Raw genomic sequence first — 8,378 nt, forward strand, 5'->3', positions numbered from 1 at the left:
GTGAAAAAGCCAAATTTGCTTGTACCTCCTTTTGGTTCTCGAATATTCTATGTTTGAATATCCTACATGTCATTTTGGATTATTACCTTGAGAAGGTATCGAAAGTATTTCTTGTTGATAGAAAATTATGGCAATTGTATTGATAATTAATGTCTCTTGTTTTCTTTCCATTTGTCTATTTCTTAGTTTGAGACTTATAGTATCTTTTTATAATTGGACTGTTGGGTATTTTGGTGATTGTGGGCCTACATATTAACATTGTACATTAAACTGTCTTATTTTAGCTTAATTAAATATAATCAATTAAGTTAATTATGAGCCTTTAAAGCATCTCTTATAAACATTGTATGAGTTTTACGAGATCAATTTTATTTTATTTATTAATGATGGACTAATAAATAAAGTAAAATGATAAGGGGTATAAAAGGGTTATGGTCTTCAATCTAAATGAGGGGAAACTTTTTTGCTTATTATTCACATCCCATTAGTGAGTGATTTGAGGATTTCCTACAATACTCATTTCAGACATGGAAGACAAGATCCAAGTACAATATCTCAATGGATTTAGTTATGTCCTCCGATATTGTTATCCTATTGATTTAGCATGAGATTTTAGTATATTTATCATTTAGATTGCTTTCTTTTGGATAAGATCAGGTTTTATTATCCATCCATGTAACAAAGTCTTGTTATTTATCTAAATGATGATTAGTTTTTATTATCATTTTGTATGATTTATGGTTATCCAACATGGATTTTTGCAAAGTGCATAATTAATGTTCATGGCCATGTTCTACTGAATACAAAAATTAAATGGTGTTAAATCCAAGTTTGGTTACAGGCTTACAATTAATTTGTCATCAATATCAAAATCCATGTTGTTGCGAACCTAAATCAGATGGTGATAAGGCTTTGTGATGATTAATAAAGAAAGGGGTTCTTCATTAGGAAAGAAGAAGAGCAACAGATCCCTCCCTGCACTCGAACACAAAATTGACATGAAAAATGGCATGATCATTTGATTCTTATTTGTTCTAATCTATGAGCCCTAGAGCTTCATTTAGATGCAACTACTACTTTCGCTGCTGCAATGGTGGCATCACAAAGGGCTTGGAATTTGACAATCATTCTGTCTCAAGGTGGCCAGTAGTCTTTAATGATTGGAGTATTTGCAAAATCTTGCATCCATGCGGACAACAATGGAAACTTCTTCCCATCCACGACTTTCAGCCCAACAATCTCTTCCAATATGCTAATCAACTTACCAAGCCAACCAAGGCAAGATCAACAAACCCGATGGTCTCTCCGCCAAAGAACTTCTTTCCCTTCAACTCTTCTTCCAAGAACTTGAGGTTCTCCATGGATGGAACCATAGCTTCCTCCTACTCTTTCCCTTTCTTGATTAGGATGCTCTAGATTGATGTCCAAACCTACATCAGAAAACAAATCAATATCAAAATACAAAGCCTTTCTGAAGCTGTTTCAAGTAGGAAGAGCTTGCAATTAATTAGATTCACCTTATCTTCACCAAATTTGCCCAGAAATGTGCCATGGCTCTCTCATGAGGGTTTTCAGGCATTAGGGGAGCTTGCTTCCATGTCTCATCAATGTATTCTAGAATGACAAGCGATTCAGCTAGGGGTTTTCCATTGTGTACAAGCATTGGAACCTTTTTGTAAACAGGATTATAGAGGAGAAGTGAAGGGCTCTTGTTGGAGTGATCGTCAAATATGGTTTCATACTCTATGCCTTTGATTTTGAGAGCCCGGACAATCCGCAGAGCAAAAGGACTGGACCATGTTCTGAGAAGTTTCACTTCTTTTGCCATAATATGCTTTGATTTTTGCAAATCAAATTAGCGCTGAGATATCTTTTTATAATCATTTGGGTTGTGGAAATTTCATAATATATATTTCCCTATATGTAAATGTACCCTTTTTGTGAATCCCACCATTCTCTTTGTATTTTTGATATCGGGATAATTGTGTTTCCATCCCACTTAGGCTGGATAATTGAGATATGGTCCTCCTATCACCAATAATTAAACTCAAAACCCAATGAAATAGTAGAAATCGAGAGGAAGGATATTACCTTAAAAAAATCTCTAAAATACCCTTAACTATTAAATGAAAAAACTACCGACCACTCCCACATTTCTCATTCTTTCTTTGACGTTACCACCCTTCTCTCACCTATTTATTAGTGGGACCAAGTTGAATGATTTAACAATCATTTTTCTCCAACAAATTAAACATGAAAGATAAATGATTAAAAATTATTATTATCAAATGCATTTTTGAAGTAAATAACTTTTAAATACCTAATCAAATATTATTCTTTTTTTCAAACTTACATAATATATAATAAAAATTATTCTTTATTTCAAACTTACATTATTTCTCATATATATTAAACAATTTTTAAACACCTCATAAAATATTAGTATTCTTTGTTTGTTCTAACTTGCAAATTAGACATTATTAAATTTTTTTTTTCAAACTTATGGAATATATGATAAATATTTTTTAAACACCTTAGAAAATATTTTTTTTGTTTCTTGCTTACAAAATAATAAATATGTTGTACATTATTTCGCATAGGTCTTAATGGCATAGTTTGGTAAAAGAAAAAAAATCTTATCGATAATTGTTCTAATGTCAAGCTCAAGTCGTTTAAAAATTGTACAAAACCTATTAAGCGTTTTGTACACCCTTGTACACTTGACACATTTTCCTTGTACAATTAGTGTAATATTGTACAGTGGTACAAATTTCATATCCCTCCTAAGTTATGTGTCCATGTAGGTGTGTTAATCATATTTTCAATGGTTTGGTTGAGAAAATGGTGGATGACTTATGATCAATTTTTTTCCCCCAAACATCATTATTGGGGAAAACATTGGAATTTTCATATGGGAGTTAAATAAAGTGTATGACATGGGTATACAATCCTTCGGTGACAAGGAAAATTAAAGAGTGATTTAGAATCAATTGAAATTTTTTACAAATGGTAACCTTGTACACCCTTATACACTTTGTATATTTTCCTTGTACAGTTAGTGTAATACTCTTGTACAGTAGCACTAATTTCATATCCCTCCTAAGTTTTGTGTCCACGTAGGTGTGCTAACCATGTTTCTAATAGTTTCGTTGAGAAAAAATTGAATGACTTAGGGTTAATATTTTTTCCTTAAACATTATTATTAGGGAAAGTATTGGAATTTCCATGTGAGAGTTAAATAAAGTGTATGACATGAGTGTACAATTTGTGGGTAACAAGGAAAATAAAGTGGAGTGGTTCATAATCGATTGAAATCTTTCATAAAGGCTAGCTTTGTACACCCTTGTACACTTAGTATATTTTCATTTTACAATTAGTATAATACCTTTGTACAGTGACACAAATTCCATATCCCTTTAAGTTATATGTTCACGTAGATGTGTTAACCATGTTTCTAATGGTTTGGTTAAGAAAATGGTGGATGACTTAGGGTAAAAAAATTTTCCCAAACATCATTACTGTGTAAAGTATTGGAATTTCCATGTGAGAGTTAAATAAAGTGTATGACTTATGGTCAAACTTTTGAGTCTTTTTATTAATTTCATATGAAAAAATAATACCAAACAAGGTTTTCAATTTCCTTTTTTCAAAATAGTTTTCATTTTTTAATTAAACGTATTTTCAAAAAGAGACAATATAGAAAATAAAAAATAAAAACTAGAAAAATATTTTTAAACCAAACTCAAACATAATCTATATAATTTTTAACTTGTTGCTTTCATCTAAAATGAGTAAATATACCTTTTAACCCTTTTATATAAGAAAAATTCAATATCTACTCTGTATAAATATAATTCATTTAAAAAATTAAGTCATACGAAAACATTTTAATTGGATATTTAAAATGAAAACTCTTCATCCATCCTCTTTCTTTCTTTTTCTTTTTCTTATTTTTTAAATTTTCAATTAATTCAAATCATTTAAAAAAATCCTTATTAAACAAATTTACAACATTTCATATAACTTATTACTAAAAGTCATATTTAAAAAGTTATTAAAATAAGAAAGGAAGAAGATTCAAAAAAATTTTAAACTTTTTATTTTATAATAGGAAAAAGAAAACTTTAAAATACTTTTTAGTATAAAGAAAAAAATAGTGAATATATTTATTTTAAATAATGTTTTAATCGTCAAATTATTTACTTCTAAAATGTAAAAGATAATATTTATTTATTTAAATTAACATTTTTTAGAAAGTATTTTCCAAAATAGTTTTTAAATCATCAATATAATTTTGTTTATTTATAATTTAAAAATATAAAATAATGTTGATTTTTCAATTATTTATAAAAGAGTTTAAAAAACTAATGAAAAATCCAAAAATGTTTAAATAAAAGAGAATTTGTTGATGGTGACATATACAAAGAGTGATAGAATAAAGACAAAAATGAGTTAAAAGGGTATTTTTGTCCATTACTATCTCATGTTCTTATAATCAATTATAGGTGATAGGAGGACCTAAGCTCAATTATCCAATCCAATTAGGGTGGAAACCCAATTCTCCCTTTGATATTCTCATTTCTCCTTTATTATATTCTTTGCCTTTATAATGGGAGCTCAAAGTTGAAAAATTGTTGTGACACTTAATTCCATTAATTACAAAGGAAAATACTCTTAGCAATAGAAAAGGAATATACTCAACCATATAGAGATATCTATTATTTTAATAGTATCAACTCATTGTGTGAAAATTTATTTAACACAAATAATTAAATTATTATATTTTTTATAACTTGTTTTTATTGACGGGTATTTATTATTATTATTATTATTATTATATTTATATTAAAAATAGGAAAATAAAATTTAAATTAATTTAATTTTATATATAATCAGGCGAATAGGATGGGACAAGCTAATATCTGATCCCATCTCAAGTTTTTTTTTTTTTTTTTTTTTTTTCAAATCTCAAACTTGTTTCAAACCTATTTATTTAAATTTTAAATCAGTCCTATTAGGGATGGGATAAGACGGGTACTCGAAAAAACTCGTCTCATTGTCATCCTTAAACCTCATAAAGAATGTCTATTTATTTATTTTATATATAATTTTATAAAATACAATGAGAATGATTAGGTTTAGAATGGATAATATCTATACGAGTATAAGTGAATGGTTTAGAATATTCATGGATAAGTTGAAAGCTTAAGAATGTGAGGGATATAATTGTGAGCAATGGGTTGCTTTCTTTATATTGAAAGTTTTAGTTTGTCGTGAAGATGGAGAATCAATCGGACCATGTGTTGACTGTCGCAGTCACAATTAAGAAAATATGTTCATGATTACATGAACATAAGGGGTACTATAGCAAGTAGTGTTCCAATCAATGAGTACACAAAGAGTGGTGATTTATTGTTTTGGTGGGAAGTATTTTATAGAAAGAAGCACAATGATTCTGATTTGTGACTCGATTATCAATCTTCATGTTCAAAATAGAGGTTTGGTGGAAGGGATGGAGTTTTTTAAGATGATCAAGATGGATCGAAAACCAGATTCTGTCATTTATGTGATTCTGTTATTATGTCTGCCTAATTAGGAGAAATAAGCCTGGGGATAGAACTCCACGGATGTCAACTGTGAAGAAATGGAGGATTCATTTGACTATGTTTGGTTCATAAAATTTGAAGGAAAATGCAAGGGAAAGAAAATACAAAAGAAAAGTAGAAGGAAAATAAAAAATTAGATTAAAAGTTGATAAATTATTTTTTTGTTACTTCAAACTCATTTTATTTATTTTAACTCATCTATATAAAAATTAAATAATTTAAAAATACATAAGTTTTTAATTAGTTTTAATTATATTTTATTTTCTTTGATATTTTTCATAGAACAACCAAATATGAAAAAATAATTTTCCTTTGCATTTTTTTTTCTTTCCTTAATATTTTCCGGGAACCAAACATAACCTTAGTTTTTTTTTTTGTTATCCAAAATTAGTAAATAAAGAAAATAAATATTAGATTTAAAATGAATAAATTATTTTTTATGTCATACTTCAAACTCATTTTACTTTTTTTTTTCTTTGACATAAATATTAAATAATTTAAATATATATTAATTTCTAACTAATTTAATTGTAATTGAACTTTTTTTTTTTTTCACATTTTTCATAAAAAAAAAAAAAAACTAAATATGATAAAACCATTTTCTTTAACATTATTTTTCTGAGGTTATATTTGGTTCTGAGAAAGTATTATGAAAAGAAAAAAAATGTTTAAAAAAGTTATTTTCTCATGTTTAATTGATCTATAGAAAATACTGTAGAAATTAAAATGTAATTAAAATTTATACATTTTAAATTTATTTTATCTATAATATAATGAAAAAAAAATAAATGAAATGAGTTTAAAAAATTATAAATCTATTTTTTTTACTCACTTTTCATTTCTTTATACTTTTACTTTCTATTTTCTTTCTTTGGCATTTCTTGTTATGCAAGGGAAGACACCTAGTAGCACAAACTGTATCTTGAGACGTACCAAATATGCTATGTTTGTTATGTGGGAATTGGGAATAAAAATAAATATTTTATTTTCATTTATATGATTTTAATTATTGTGTTTAAATACACCTAAGAATATAAAGTTTGATTTATTCTTTGTTTTCATTTCAATATTTGATAGCAATAGGAATATGAATGGATAAATAAATAAATTGACAATAATACTTTTACTTCTAATTTATTTTTTTTTTTAAAGAATATTAGTTAAGAATTTTCTTTTTGATTAGATAATATTAAGAAAAATAAATTAATATTTACTTAATTATAAAAAATCATAAAAATCTAATGAAAATGTAATAATAAAATAATAATTTTAAGATATTATATATCATTGAAGAGAATCAAAATATTCTTTTTGGAGATCAAGCTATTGGAATTAGTTTTTATTTCATTATTTAACTTATCTAAATATAGTAATTGATGAGAAATAAAAGAGATGCCGATTTCCGCTCTTTATTCCCTGGTACCAAATATGAATGTATTTATTGTTGATATAAAAGATTGGCCACTATATTGATAATCATCTTTGTTTGCTCTTCATTTGTCCATTTCTTGTTGTGGAAGTTATGACATCTTTTGGCCTGCAATTTTGTAATTTTCTGTTGAAGTTATGATATCTCTGCAAAATGCACCATTACTGTTCATGACCATGTTCTACTGAATACAGAAATAAAATGATATTCAATCCATTTTCCTGCTGAAATGAAATTTTCTGTTGCAGAAACAAACAGCACAGCTGGGGATAAGGCTCTGTGAATGATTACAAAAGGGGTTCTTCATTAGAGGAAACAAGACGAGTGGCAGAGCTAGGCCCCATTTATGTTGATTCCGAAGACAACTATTTGAAGATTGCTCCTGCACACAAACACACATTGATATGAAATATGATATGATCATTTGATTCTTATTCGTTCTACTCTATAAACCCCAGGGCTTCATTTGGATGATGCTGCTGCTAATGCCGCGATGGCAGCGGCATCAAGAAGGGCTTGGAACTTGACAATCATTTTGTCTCGAGGTGGCCAGTTGTCTTTAATGATTGAAGCATCCGCTAAATCCTGCATCCATGCTGACAACAATGGAAACTTCTCCTCATCCACAATTTTCAGCCCAACAATCTCTTCCAATATGCTGATCGAGTTATCAAGCCAACCCAAGGCAAGATCAACAAACCCTATCTTTCCCTTCAACTCTTCCTCCAAGAACCTGAGGTTCTCCATGGCTGGAACCATGGCTTCCTCCTGCTCTTTCCCTTGCTTCGTAAGGACACTCCGAATTGATGTCAAAACCTGCATCAAAAACAAATCAATATCAAACCACAAGGCCTTTGATTCTGAAGCTGTTTCGCGAAGGAAAGGCTTGTAAGATCCACCTTATCGTCGCCAAATTTTGCCCAGAAACGAGCCATGGCTCTCTCATAAGCTCTTCAGGCAACAAGGGGGCTTGCTTCCATGTCTCATCAATGTATTCCAGAATGACAAGTGATTCAACGATGGGTTTTCCATTATGTATAAGCACAGGAACCTGTTTGTTAACGGGATTATAGTGGAGAAGTGAAGGGCTTTTGTTGGGGAGATTTTCAAATATTGTTTCATACTCTATGCCTTCGATTTTGAGAGCCCAAACAATCCTCAGAGCACAAGAACTTGACCATGTTCTGAAAAGTTTCACTTCTCCTGCCATACTGCTTTGATGTCTGCAAAAGAAATGGGACTTGGGGTCCTTTTTTTATACACTTACGGGTGATGGCATTTTCATAATATGTTCCTCTATCTTAATGATATATCTAAATGGAGCCTTGTCGTTTTGTGAATCT

General features: G+C 29.0%; 2 pseudogenes; both read right to left on the minus strand.

The window, feature by feature from the left end:
* Window positions 1–1,056: 1,056 nt before the first annotated feature.
* Window positions 1,057–1,828, minus strand: LOC117932022 (annotated as a pseudogene).
* Window positions 1,829–7,497: 5,669 nt separating this feature from the next.
* Window positions 7,498–8,245, minus strand: LOC117932023 (annotated as a pseudogene).
* Between the last annotated feature and the right edge of the window lie 133 nt (window positions 8,246–8,378).

The sequence above is a fragment of the Vitis riparia genome, chromosome 15, assembly GCF_004353265.1.
Source record: "Vitis riparia cultivar Riparia Gloire de Montpellier isolate 1030 chromosome 15, EGFV_Vit.rip_1.0, whole genome shotgun sequence".
Taxonomy (NCBI): domain Eukaryota; kingdom Viridiplantae; phylum Streptophyta; class Magnoliopsida; order Vitales; family Vitaceae; genus Vitis; species Vitis riparia.